The sequence below is a fragment of the Heteronotia binoei genome, chromosome 4, assembly GCF_032191835.1.
Source record: "Heteronotia binoei isolate CCM8104 ecotype False Entrance Well chromosome 4, APGP_CSIRO_Hbin_v1, whole genome shotgun sequence".
Classification (NCBI taxonomy): Eukaryota; Metazoa; Chordata; class Lepidosauria; order Squamata; family Gekkonidae; genus Heteronotia; species Heteronotia binoei.
This window is the reverse complement of record NC_083226.1, coordinates 43,878,914-43,892,781: the sequence shown is the minus strand read 5'-3', so window position 1 is coordinate 43,892,781 and position 13,868 is coordinate 43,878,914. Positions and strand designations below refer to the sequence as shown.

At 42.8% G+C, this 13,868-nt stretch overlaps 1 protein-coding gene across 2 annotated transcripts in view; it reads right to left on the bottom strand.

The window, feature by feature from the left end:
• The window catches only part of LINGO2 (leucine rich repeat and Ig domain containing 2), an 888,319-nt gene that overhangs the window by 609,577 nt on the left and 264,874 nt on the right, over positions 1-13,868 (bottom strand). The window contains exon 3 of one of the 2 annotated variants that reach the window (XM_060237192.1): positions 4,180-4,260. The exons of the other annotated variant lie outside the window; for it this stretch is intronic. The gene's annotated coding sequence lies outside the window, so the exon portion shown is untranslated. The remainder of the gene's footprint in view (positions 1-4,179; positions 4,261-13,868) is intronic. 2 annotated transcript variants of the gene reach the window in all.

Below are 13,868 nucleotides of genomic sequence, written 5' to 3'. Positions count from 1 at the left end.
TGGCTCCGTCACTGGGTGCACCAGCCTTGGGGTCTAGATCTGGAGCACCTTCTTTCTCTTCCTCCTTTCCCTGCAAGGCCCAGAAAGGCCATCTGTCTCCCCTCCCCACCCACCAGCTCACTCGCCTGCTGCCTTTTCACTTTTCCTCCACCTACTGCCTCCACTCACCACCAGGCTGTAGCAAAAAAATAGCTGAGCCCCCCTTCTGTATCCCAAGCAGTAAGAGTCCTATGGGGGGGGGGGAATGGCAGTGGAGGCTGGAGCTCACTGCCACCAGATGCAGGCTTCTGCTGGGCCCCACCACCTTAAAACTTCTCTCCTGGGCCCCTCCATCAAAAATTTTCTGGCTATGGCCCTCCCTCCCTTCCTTCCTGTCTTGTGGCTCTCAAACATCTGACATTTATTCTATGTGGATCTTATGTTAAGCAAGTTTGGCCACCTCTGCCATAGGGTATAACAGAGAATTGATCTGCAAGTATTGAGGGCTCTGGGGGGCTATTTTTTGAGCCAGAAGCACCAAAATACCCTTCAGGTTTCAAAAAGATTGGACCAGGGGGTCCAATTCTGTGAGCCGCAAAAGAAGGTGCCCTTATCCATTATTTCCAGTGGAGGGAAGGCATTTAAAAGGTGTGCAGTCCCTTTAAATGTAATGGCCAGAACTCTCTTTGGAGTTCAGTTATGCTCATCACAACCTTGCTCCTGGCTCCACTCCAATGTCTCCTGGTTCCAACCCCAATTTATCCTGGTTCCACCACAAAAGTCACCAGATACTTCTTGAATTGGACTTGGCAACCCTAGGAGGCAGCCATGTGTGCAGCTTGAGCACCATGGCGAAAAAGTAGGATCAAAGTTTATTAGATGAATTCCTCCTACAAAACCCACATAAGCCACTCTGGCAAGTCAGGAGACATGTCTCAAAACTGTATGGGATATAATATAGAAAGGTGCAGAATTTGGAATTGTATTTAAAAAAAAAACAAAAACAAATATAATCTAGGGAAAATCCAATTTTTGAGTATCAAGTGGGCATCAGTGCACCTTGAGTAGACACAAAGGAAAAGATCCCACACACACAAATGGTATCTCCCACTCCCCCTCTGAGAGCTCAAAGGGCTAACTAGATGTTACATTGGTCACACATATATTAACATATACACCTCAGCCTCTGTAATATCTGGATAGACCTAGGGTTAAGGATGCCAACCTCCAGGTGTATTTTCTAATAGACTTTATATATTTATACTATTAATGCAATAAATCCATATAGAAATTTATGAAAGTGCTCCAGGGCTCATAATTTCATTCCACACATACAATTCTTATAACATATATAATTATGCAATGTCACAAAAGTCTATTTTAAATTGCAGGAAGCAGAAGCTGTTCTTTCTGGAGAAGGCAGACTCAGCAAAATTCAATGTCATAGGATATTCATTAGACCAATGGTCTGCTGACATGGTCTCTCACACTTCGCCCAGTATCGCTTCACAGAATGATCATTTCCTGGAGATCCTTCAAGGTGGATGTGACGGAATCAAAGGGTTAAAATAACAGCTGAGGACTCAAAGAGCACTGAGTCATGTGACCCGAGGGTGGGGGCCAGGTGCACTCAGAACTCTCAGGTCTGGAGTGGGAGGTTAACTGTCAGAAAAACGGTCAAAAACGGGGAGTTGGAGAGAGAGTGCTATGAAGGAGACTTCATGGGGAGGGAAGCTCTCGGTCGGCTCGGTGAAATCAGCCAGGTGGCTGTGGAGGGCATATCTCTTGGTCGTGGGTGCCCTCAGAGAAAGAGGAGGGTGACAAGAGAGTGTCAAGGTGGAAGGCAATAGTGCTCACAGACATATTTTACACTGCTCCTAAGAACTTATAAGGTGGTGGAGGGAGAGCCGCGGGTCTGAGGAAGTCAGGAGTGCTGGGGGCTTTCACACCAGATGACTCCAGGGATCAGGCACATAAAGCCAAAAAGGCCAGCCTGAGTAAAGTTTTGGAGAAGGGAATAATAAAAGGACTGTGAACCCAGAAAAACCTCAGTGCCCTACTGAAGGTGTCAAGCCTACAGCCTGTATATAAACTGTTATTCATAAGAAGACACAAACTATCCTCTGTACAAACATCCCATCACCCCCAGTTCAAGCCTACCTGTAAATAAAGTACTGTGGTTAATTGTTTCGATCTTCGGTGCCTGAGTCTTTGGGAGAGACATCTATTCAGCTGTGATCCCCACATTAGCTATCAACAGGACCCCCAAAGTGACTAATATCATTACACGTCCTTGCTCAGTCATGGAAAAAGGCGGGCAATAGGTGGCCATTGCATTAAACTGTTATAGTGGAATTTTCTTGAATATCTCTTATAACGCCAGCTAGTCTTAGGAAATCATTTTGCATAAAGCTTTCTCAAAGATCCCACAACATTTCTTCACCAAGTTTCCATGCAACTTCACTTTCTACATACACTCAATAGTGTAGAAAGTAAAGTTGCATGTTATGAAAATTGTATTTGTGGAATGAAATTATGAGTACTGGAGCATTAATAGTATAAACTTATAAAGAAAGTTTATTAGAAAATTTAGGAAACTTACTTATTACTGTGATCACAGTTTATGGATTGTAATCTTTGTTCCATGATTCTCTCTATAGTTTTGTAAACCTCCAGGTGAAGCCTGGGGATCCTCCAGAATTATAGCTTATCTCCAGAATACAGGTATCAGTTCCCCTGGAGAAAATGGATGCTTTGGAAGGTGAACCCTATGGCATTGTACCCCACAGAGGTCTCTGTTTCCTCCAGGGTCCATCCCCAGTTTTCCAGGACTTTCCCAATCTGACAACTCTACCCCCCATCTCCCATGGGTGGCCAAGGCGGACCTAGCAATCCTACCTAGGGTCTAACTATACATTATTAAGTTGTTGTGTTTATTGGGAAACAACACAAGGACTTTAGATGTGCAAAGTAACTTTTCTGCCCCTCCCCCCCCCCATTATTTTCTACTTGTCACTGAAGCAGAGAGGGGGAAAGCAGCTTTAGACTCTCCTCCCTCTGATGTTTACACATTTGCAAACCACTTGGTGGACCTGTATTGACTCTGTTGTTACATTTGTATGCAGCCATGTAAGTAACAAGGGAGCCAACAACAGCTCATTTGCAAATTCAGAAACAGCAGCTGGGAGAAGCTAAAGCTGCTTCTCTTTGCCTGCTTTGGTTTCAAGCAGACTGAGCCAGTGTCTGTGGAGGAGGCAAAAAACTCCCATCGCACATCAGATGCAAAGTCCCTGTGTGGTTTCCCAACAAACACAAGGACTCGGTAATGTGTAGATAAGCTCTGCTAGAGCTGCTGCTGCCAATAAAGTTGAGCATCATCAGTTAGCAGCCAAGAAAGGAAAGTGTCACTGCTACTGCAGGGTTCATTCTCTTTCCTTTCCTGCTCAGCAGCCGAGATCCGCCCCCTCCCAGCCTCATTGGGGTGGTTATGGAAAGGAAGGCTTGGGAAAGGAGGCCAGAGTAGAGAGGTCAGAAAGGATGGATGGCGTATTGGCTAGTTCTCCCCCTAAAAATGCCTTGTCATGTGGCAGGAGCAGGTGGACGAGGCAGATGAGGTTCCCTGTACATTTGGTGCATGCAGTTTGCAAGGGGTTCATTCTGCATACTCTTGAACCTACATCTGATCTTTCCCCGAAAAGCACTTTCCTAGGGACGTTTTTTGGGGGGGACCATTACTCAGACTCCCCAAGTCCAATCTGGATATAACTTAGAGGGCATGTAGTAGAACATCAGGGAAAATGTCCCTGTGAGTTTGATGTCTCTTGCCAGACAGGCTCCATTCTATACACTCCTGAACCTGTGCCTGTCATTTCTTCAAAAACCACTTTCCTTTTTGAGGTGCCATAACACAGACCTCATAAATAAAATCCTTACCAAAGTTGGAGGACAGGTAGAGGAGAGTCAGCAGAGGATCTCTGGTGAGTTTGCTGTCTCTAGCATACCAGAAAGGTGTTCCACCCCACCACAAACCTCATGAACTGTACCAGATCGGCGCTTTAAAGTTCATGACTGTTTATGGCTCACAAACTGGGCACGCCATGAACCGCAAACTGAACTGTATTTTCCCAGAATTGTTTTTTTCTTGCAATGGATATAACCAGACAAACATAACATTTATGGTTGGCCACCTGCAGAACTCACCTCCAGGCTACCAGCCGTGATATAGTTGGGCTGGGGAATGTGACATTAGCCCTCTTCTCTTTCTCATTTTTTGCAACACCACTGCATATGAAAACAAAGAAACAGAGAACTCTCAGAAAACACCCATGTGCCACTCAAGAGATATTGCACTGTGTAAACTGGTGGTTGAAAGTTCAGCTGATCTACGGTGATCCCACAGGGTTTTCAAGGCAAGAGCTAAACTTAAAAATAAAATGCCAGCAATCAATTAATAATCACAAATGGATTATGGCCAACTGATACCCTAGGCACAGGCCAACAGTGATGCCTCTTAGCCCTTCCATTGCTTATCTGACAACACCTTCAAACCAAACTTTTAAACTTTACTCATTCGCAATGCCAAAGGGAAAAAAAAGTGTATTTAACAATGCAGATTTAAATGAAACACAACAGATAAGGACAAAGTTGAGTGTAGCAGTGAAAGTGTTAACTGCACGATAGCTGGGGGGGGGGAACTCTGTGGTACCCCCTTTCCTTAATTCCCTAAGCATATACTTAGCTTGTTTAGTGTTAATGTAGGACAATAAATAACCTTTGTGATATAGAATCTAATAGAATAATCAACAAAACTAATTCAAAATATGTTCATCAATGCGCAGCCCAGGGTACAGAGATCTTTTGAGTCCAAGGAAAGAACCACTTGGCTTTTCAGCACAGCTTCTTCCACTCCAGTTCTTCTCTGACTGAAAAGGACCCTCACAACATGTTACATACTAGCTTGAATGTGTTGCAAGCAACCATAGTTCATGTGACATGTGAACAAAAGTAAACATCAACTATCTTCTTTCTTTTACATTAGGGACACAGAATAGCAGTAATCCTAATAAAAAGAGAATAGGAAGAACATATTTAAACAAATGCTTCTTTTGCAAAAGTAGCACAGGGTCTACACTTTTGTGGGACTTGGAATTAAATTTCCAAGGAAGTGAGAACCGTTCTGTCTACACTGTGCCCTTTTTATAGATCACTAAACACAGTGCATCTTCATAGAAACTGTCATAAGGACACCCACACAAATGATTGATAAGGTAATATGTATAAGAGGTATACCACAATTATCCTGTTGCAGTGAGAGAATAGTAAGGCAGTGGCAAATTGACCATGTCCAATGGGCTAAGCCGTCTTCTTGACCAACAGTATTAATTAGTTAGCCAAGATGACACTACATTACAGGGAATCAAGATAGGAAGATAACATTGTCCTTATAGATAAGAAATTTCTTAAATGCATTAAATGGGGAGAGTGAAAGCAACAATAAAGTTATGCAGTAGTAATAAATTTTACTGTAAATGGACAGCAACATTCAGGAGAAAGTGGCTTTTCGGACTCAGTAATAAAGCGCAAGAGTCACATTCAGTGCATAAGGATAACTATATTTCTTGTTAAAGAAGGAATACATATACACAAGGCTTTTTTGTAGCAAGGATTCCTTTGCATATTAGGCTACACTCCTCTGATGTGTAGCCAATCCTTCCAAGGGCCTACTGTAAACTTCAGGAGGATTGGCTACATCAGAGGTGTGTGGCCTAATATGCAAAGGAGTTTCTGATACAACTCCCCCCTGCATATACATACATATATACAAACACAAACACACACCTGTACTTTAAACATTAAAGTACACACAACACAAATGTACTTTAAACAGAATTTTTTGTTTATAATTGAGTACATCTTTGAAGTTCTTGCAGACAGTATTGTTTGGCAATGGTAAATAACCACCGCTGGGCAGATCACAAGACTGGTCAATAGCATAAGTAAAGAGTAGAAGGTGGAAACTGGTTTAGCATCTGTGTTAATCTATCTCAGGGGTGTCAAACGTGCAGTTCGGGGGCCAAATCAGGCCCCCAGTGGGCTCCTATCAGGCCCCTGGGCAACTGGCTGTCATTTGCTTCCTTCTCCCTGTATCTTGCATCTTTCTGCATCACTGTGTAAACTGCTCAGAAGCTACAGAACAAAACCTCTATTTTCTCCATTGGCTGAGGGTCCCCTCCAGTCCCCTGGGGAAGGAAGGAATGAGCCAGAGCTTCCTTTGCCCAGTTCCTTGGTGGGAACATGTGCGGCCTAGGCTGCGGGAGCTGCACTGGCTGCCAATTGTTTACCGAGTTCCCTACAAGGTGCTGCTTATTACCTTTAAAGCCCTATATGGCTGAGGACCTGCCTACCTTAGGGACCATCTCTCTCCATATGTTCCCCAGAGAGCACTGAGATCTAGTTCACAAAACCTTCTGAAAATCCCTGGGCCAAAGGAGGCCAAGCTAAAAACAACAAGGGAGCAGGCCTTCTCGATAATGGCACCCTAATGGTGGAACCAGCTGCCAGAGGAGGTGCGGGGCCTACAGGATCTTAATCAGTTCCGTAGGGCTTGTAAACTCGCCCTCTTTCAACTTGCTTTTTAAGGTGGAACCTTGGCAATAATATTAAGCCGTTTTATATATACTGAGACTGTAGCATCATTAAATTATACTGGTTTTTAGATAATTTAATTTAAATTAACTTAAATTTATGAATTGTATTTTAATTGTTATTATTCTAATTTTATTGTTATATCATGGCATATGTACCATGTCTTGTAAGCCGCCCTGAGCCTGCCTGGGCGGGGTATAAATAAAAATATTATTATTATTATTATTATTATTATTATTATTATTATTATTATTATTATTATTATTATTATTATTATTATTATTATTATTATTCCCTGGATCCCATGGGAGATCCCATGGGAGAAATACAAAGAAAGCATCCTTAAGACCAATGAGTGCTAATGTTTTAAGGTTTTTTTTTAAAGGTTTTGTGTTTGTCTGTGTTCTTTATAAAATGTACATCTCTGCTACCTAATCTTAAACAGGTACACACATGGCCCAACCTGACATGGCTCGGCCCAGCCCAACATGGCCCGACCCCTCAAGGTCTCATTTATCTGGTCCTCATAATAAATGTCTATATAGTATATTTTTATCCCATCCTTCATTGAAGGAGCTCATGGCAACATACATGGTTCTCTCTTCTTCATTTTGCCCTACCATTCCTATGATACAGGATAACCTGAGAGTATGGGACTGATCTATAGGTACCCAAGAAGCTTCATGTTACCCTGACAGCATGGTAATCACTACACTTCATTCAAGGAACGAATCTTTTGTTTTTTTACTCAAGCCTTTTACCCTATAGCTAGGGCCAGAGTCTGTCCCTCAAACTCACTTTTTGTCTACCCAAGTTAATGCTTGTCTTGTGAGCGGTTAAGGCCCAGTTCTGGGTATCATCATGTGTCATGTTCTGCTCTGGAGTATCTGCTACTCTTAAGTTGCTGCTTGAGCACTGGAATCTCTTTCTCAGAAACTGGACAGGTAGCTGCAGTCCCTGCTTTAGTCACTTGACCTGCCTTTGCCTCTTCTTGAGTAAAATATGATGCAATCAGTGTTCCCTTTAAGCTGAGTTAATGTAAACTATAGGCTTCCCAACCCCCCCCCCCCCCCGCTTTGGCGGGAGACTTCTGGGTTCGCAGCTTCATCCCCCGGTCTCCAGAAATCAGGAAGCGGGGGGGGGGGTGGAGGGGGGGAGAACATACCTGTAGGGTTCATGTTGGTGTAGCAGTTTGTAAAATGTCTGTCCTGAGCAGTTTGTAAAATGTCTGCCCCTTTAAGGCTGGGCAGGAAGGAGGAAACAGGAAGGGCTTCGGAGAACGGCCCCTCCCTTTCTTTGCTTTCGTTTTCACAGCAAGCAGAGGGAAGAAGACCAAGTAAGTATTTGTGTGTGTGAGAGAGGGAGGGGGCAGGGAGGGGGGATTCCCTGGTATGGAGGCCCTCCCCCCCTTTAGAAAGCGTGTGTGGGGGGGGGGGAAGGAAATGTCTACTAGGCACTCTATTATTCACTATGGAGAACAATTCCCATAGGGAATAATAGGGAATTGATCCGTGGGTATTGGGGGCTCTGGGGGGGGCTATTTTTTGAGGTAGAGGCACCAAAGTTTTAGTATAGCATCTAGTGCCTCTCCCCAAAATACCCCCCAAGTTTCAAAACGATTGGACCAGAGGGTCCAATTCTATGAGCCCCAAAAGATGGTGCCCCTATCCTTAATTATTTCCTATGGAAGAAAGGCATTTAAAAATGTGAGCTGTCCCTTTAAATGTGATGGCCAGAACTCCCTTGGAGTTCAATTATGCTTGTCACATCCTTGTTCCTGGCTCCACCCCCAATGTCTCCTGGCTCCACCCCCAAAGTCTCCTGGCTCCGCCCCCAAAGTCCCCAGATTTTTCTTCAATTGGACTTGGCAACCCTAGTAAACTAGCTCATAGTTTTTTAGCCTCTGGCTCACACACTTTTATCTTAGCTCTGGTAAAATGGCCCCAGAACAAACTAATTTATGCAGCAACTCACAACTCAGTGTCAGTAGCTCACAAAGTATAATTTTTGCTTACAAGACTCCACAGCTTAGAGCAAGGGTGTCAAACATTCGGCCCAGGGGCTGAATCAGGCCTCTGAAAGGCCCCTATCAGGCCCTCGAGCAACTGGATGCTGTCTGCTTCCTTCTGCATCACAGTTGCTTTGCCAGGCTTGCTCAATTGCACAGGATCCTACAGAGCAAAGCCTCTATTTTCTCCATTCAGAGGGGTGGGAGCCAGCTACCACCAGTTCAGTTTGCATTTGATTATCCCAAATGATATGGCATTATATGCTAATGAGTGTGTGACCTAATATACTAATATCAGGGGATGTGGTCTAATATGCTAATGAGTTCCTGCTGGGCTTTTTCTACAAAAAAAAGCCTTGGACCTATGCATTTGCCTAGGGTTGCAGTCAGGTATGTGTGTGTGTGCGTGTGCGTGTGTGCCAAATTAGGCTCTCCCCACATGACTTCAAATAGAAAAAGTATTATTTACATTAATTTTGCTGGCCCGAATCATTCTCCCTCGGTGGAGCACTGTTTTTTAAGTTGAAAATTTTGTATGGCCTGCAAATGATATTATAAATATCCAAATGGCCCTTGAAAAAAAAAGTTCCCCACCCCTGTTATATATCTTCATGCCATGCAATGCTTCAGCTGCTCATTTCTGCACATGAAGTCTTTCTTAAAGAGACAGGACTCCCTCTCCCCCCCAGTTTAGTAATCCTATGAGTCTTGACTGAGGTAGGTCTTAGTTGAGAAGTAGCCCTCAACTCTGTTCTTGCAAACAAATAACACCTTTTTAAAAAGTAACCCGCCACTTATAGAGGCATTCTTGATGTCATAAAATATCTGACAATATTTGATCATAACAGGAAGGCAGTTTGCAATACTTGGCTGATCATTTGAAAAAGTGCAAACTATAACACACACACAGCCACAGCAACATAAATCTAGTTTCACCAAAAATTGGGCATTCATGCAAGCAGAAAAATCTAGCTTTGGCATCCAAGTGATCACCAAATCATAATGCATGAGTCAATAAATGTCATGACTGGCACTTTTGTATGTCATTATTACACTGCCCTCACTGATGCATATTTAGATTGCCCTAGCCACACATTTGAAGAAGGGGCTCCACACCTGATTTGATTCTACATTCTTGATCTTAAACCATAAGGTGACAAGTAAGCTCAGTTAGCATATATTAGGGCCTACAATTTTAAATGCTCCATTTTTTATGCTTTTATTTTTCAGAAAAACTTATTTCCTATAATATGCATTGATTTTATTTCCTTCTGGTTCATTGTAGAGATGAAGGTGCTAAAGATAAACTAGTTGCTAAAAAAAGATGGGCTGAGCATGCAAAATGACAAATGCACCAGACCACTGCATTTCTTATACTGGATTAAAGAGTTTAGCAAAGCAAATGGTTGGCTTTGTGTTCCCAGATACAGTTTTGCAAACTATGATTTAATGCTATATTTCTGTGCTCTAGTAAATGGATGTTTGCCAGGTCCAATATTTACTAATTATTTATATTTAGGTCTTCAGCATGCACATCTTTGTGTGCACTGAACTATTTTTTTTGGGGGGGGGGGGGCGGAGAGATGAAATCCAATCCATCACAAATACACATGGAATAAAATGATACACATAGGAAACAGTTATGTCTTCCATTCAGGATGGCCCGATGAGAAATTATTAGATGGGGAACTAGATCTGAATGGGAGCCACATCAAGATGACCAGATATTCAATGAGGAAATCCTAGCAGACAGGTTGCCATTACACCACGTAGTTTCTAGGCAAGGTCCTAAGAGGTTCAAAGTGAACTTCACTCTGACAAAGAGAAAGATTTTAGTCCAGTAGCAACTTAAAGACCAATAAGATTTGCAGATCAGATGAAGAGAGATTTGGCTCTTACAAGCTTAAACATTTTGTCTAACAGCCATCAGCATTGCTGCTAGGCTGGAGGAATGTCTTTGCCTCCCTGGTAGGAAAAGGGAGGACTTTTTCGCCCCCTTTGGGCGCGTTTCTGAGGGGGTGAAGCTTGCTGCAATAACGGTAGCATCATCCGCCCACTTCCTCAGCTGACGATTAGCCCTCCCTCCTACCCTGTTTGTTATGTAGGCAAGTGCTGGTCACCTCATGGGTTTTTTTGGGGGGGGGGGGGTAGGAATTTTTTGCTTCCCAGCTGATTGGCAGTTTTGCTGAGGTGTTTTTTTGCCTACCCTACATAGCAGGTCAGTGGATTGTGGATTTGGCTATAGGGAGGTGCTGTTAAATATGCTGGTCACTTTAGTTTTGGCAGGTTTTACTGTGGTTATGCTACTGTGAGGCTGGCCAGGTGGGGGGGACCAGAAAGCATCCTCTCTTGGGGAATTAGGGGTCTGGCAGGATCAACCTTTGGGTGAATGATCCAGTGTGGGAGAATGCAGACCATCCTTTGAGTCAGTAATGACTCGGTGCTAACACAGGAGACTATCTTTACCTTTTTTTTTTTTAACTTGTAGTTCAGCATCAGATTTGAGCAAGGAAAATAAATGAAATTGGCAGAAATGCAAATCCTCTGTGCCTCTCATTATACATACCCTAACTGATGGCAAAATAGGACAGGCTCTTTAGCTTAGTTTTTCTAGTTCTCTACAGAGTATCCTTTACTTGAAACTTTATCTCAGTCTCCCAGGTGAGCACATGGTCAATGGCCACTTGCCTGCAGATCAGAGCTCAGAGTTGTCCTTGACCCAGCATCACGAAGAAAAAGAGCTACTTCCTGTGAAAAGGAAATTTTATCAAATCCCCGCTTCTTCTCACTGATCAAGTCAAAGATGCACTTCCTGAAGATCTCCAGGACTCTGCTTCCTCAAGGCTACCTAGCATTTTATACCACCAAACCTCTGTTCCCAGCTTGCAGAAGGAGCAAGTAGAGGGGAAGCTTGACCATCCCATTGTCTTTCTTGCTAAAAATCTATCAGCACTTCCTTGCTAAAAATCTATCAATAAGAAGGTGGGCTGAGACACAATTAAACTGACTTTCCCCTCCCTCTTCCTACTTGCTCCTCTGCCCAGAGAGGGAGAAAATTAAAATGCCAAGTGGAAGTTTGCTGCTTGCCATCCCCCCAGGAGAAAATGTATTTAATCACACCTTGAATAAAACACAGTTGATCTTAAAGGTGCCACTGGACTCAAACTTTGTTCTGCTGCTTCAGATCAACATGGCTACCCACTTGAATCTATTGTCATGTAAATACAAGTAATCACTGAATCATACCAAGCCCTTTTAATGTAATACTAATAACCCAATGACCACAGTGCACCAGTTCAAACAATTAAAAGTTTATCTTAACAGAGCTCTTTTTTTCCCCAGTTTAAATATTTTATTGATATTAATAAAACATTAACAAATCTAACATATACAACTATAACAACATCTAAACTCTAGCTATCTCATTATGATTACAATATTATGTTGAGAGACTTAGTAGAATACAAAATTTGTATATTTTTCTGGAAGTTTACATAGGGCATTTTGTTGGTTTTGCACAAACTCAAAGAAATAAAACCATTTTTCAACAAACGAATTATTATCCTTTCCACTTTCTAGTACTTCAGAGTGCAGGATAGTGCTTGCTATCTTGTCCATTACAATTATGTCCCAGATCTTCAAGAACCATTGTCTTTTTGTAGGAAGTGCCTTGGATTTCCATTGGTGTGCTATTAAAATTTTTGCTGCTAGTATAAGGAGAGAAGTCAAGTCAGCTTTATGTTTCGGCACCTCATTATTTTTCCATAAATTAAGTAAAACTGATTCTGGGGAAAAGAGAATCTTGTGATTTATAATTAATTCAATGGATGGTCCCCAAGGGACATCTGATGACTTCCATAGTATCAGTCCACAAGGACGCAGAAATTTAAAGTGGCAAGGCTGTGGCTTGCAGCTTTGAACTGTGATGCCATTGAATCGCCTCTGATGAACTCCTGAGGTTTTATCTTTGGGGGTCTCTTGTAGAGCAAACTGACTGGAATAGTGGAGCAAACCTGTCTGCATGTGACCTGAATTGTCCCCCCCCCCCCCCGCGCCAACTTCGGAGCCTGGTAACTCATTCTTTTCTTGACGTCTATAGGATTTCTGCCTTGATCTAGATAGCCCAAGCTAGCCTGAACTCATCCAATCTCAGATGCTAAACAGGGTCATCCCTGGCTTATATTTGGGTGGGAGACCACCAAGGAATTCCAGAGTTGTGACATGGAGGCAAGCAATGGTAAATCACCTCTGACGTCTCTTGCCTTGAAAACCCTACATGGTTGTCATAAGTCAGCTGTGACTTGATGGCACTTCAGTCAGTCAGTCAGTCAGTCAGTCAGTTTATTGCGGCTCTAAGCCAATCGACAGCAACAACACAACTCATCAATAACAGTACAACACAACACCAAGTTGAAATATAACATAACAATATAAAACTTGTACATCCATCAAAGTGGTAATAAAATTAGCTGACGTAGGCAACACTTTAACTAAAAGCATCTTCTTTCAAATACAGACAGCATTAAATTTCTTCCTGTCAAGGTCGGTAACATATAGAAACTTAGCAAGATCCAAAGAAAGTTGATCACTCCCATCCCCTAAGAGGAAGTAAATGGTTTGGGCCTGATTTAAAGATTCAGCTAGCATTAGATGGTTCCGCAAAAGTCTGTACCTTGCCTCTGTATGGAAAAGACAGTTCAGAATAAGGTGGGAAACCGTATCGACCTCCTCCAGGCCGCATGGACAGATCCTGTCTTCTAACGGGATCTTGTAGAAACGGCCCCTCAGTACTGCTGTGTCCAGAATGTTCAGGCATGCCAAGGACAGCATCCGCCTGATCTTAATTGGCTGTATCTTTTCTAGATACCTGGCACATTTAAGGTCACTTGTAAAAAGGGTTGGGATGTACATCCCCCCAACTTTGGCCAGAGATTGTTTTAACTCCAATTCCAGTAATCGGTCTCTGATAATTTCTTTTGCCCCGTTCTTGAACATGAGGGCTAGGGAATCAATACTCAGATCACATTCCTCTAATTTGGAATTTAATTTCCTCAACCAATTGCTGACAAATGAGTCGTAGAAGATTTGGTGTACAATGTCATCCGGATTGGCCAGCATTCTTAACAGGAGACTCAAACCTCTATTCCACATTACTGTGGAGAGGCTTGGAAGCCCCGTTTCCAGCCTGTTTGCAATAGATGAGGCATATTTTGGCACCTGAAGGATACATCGTACA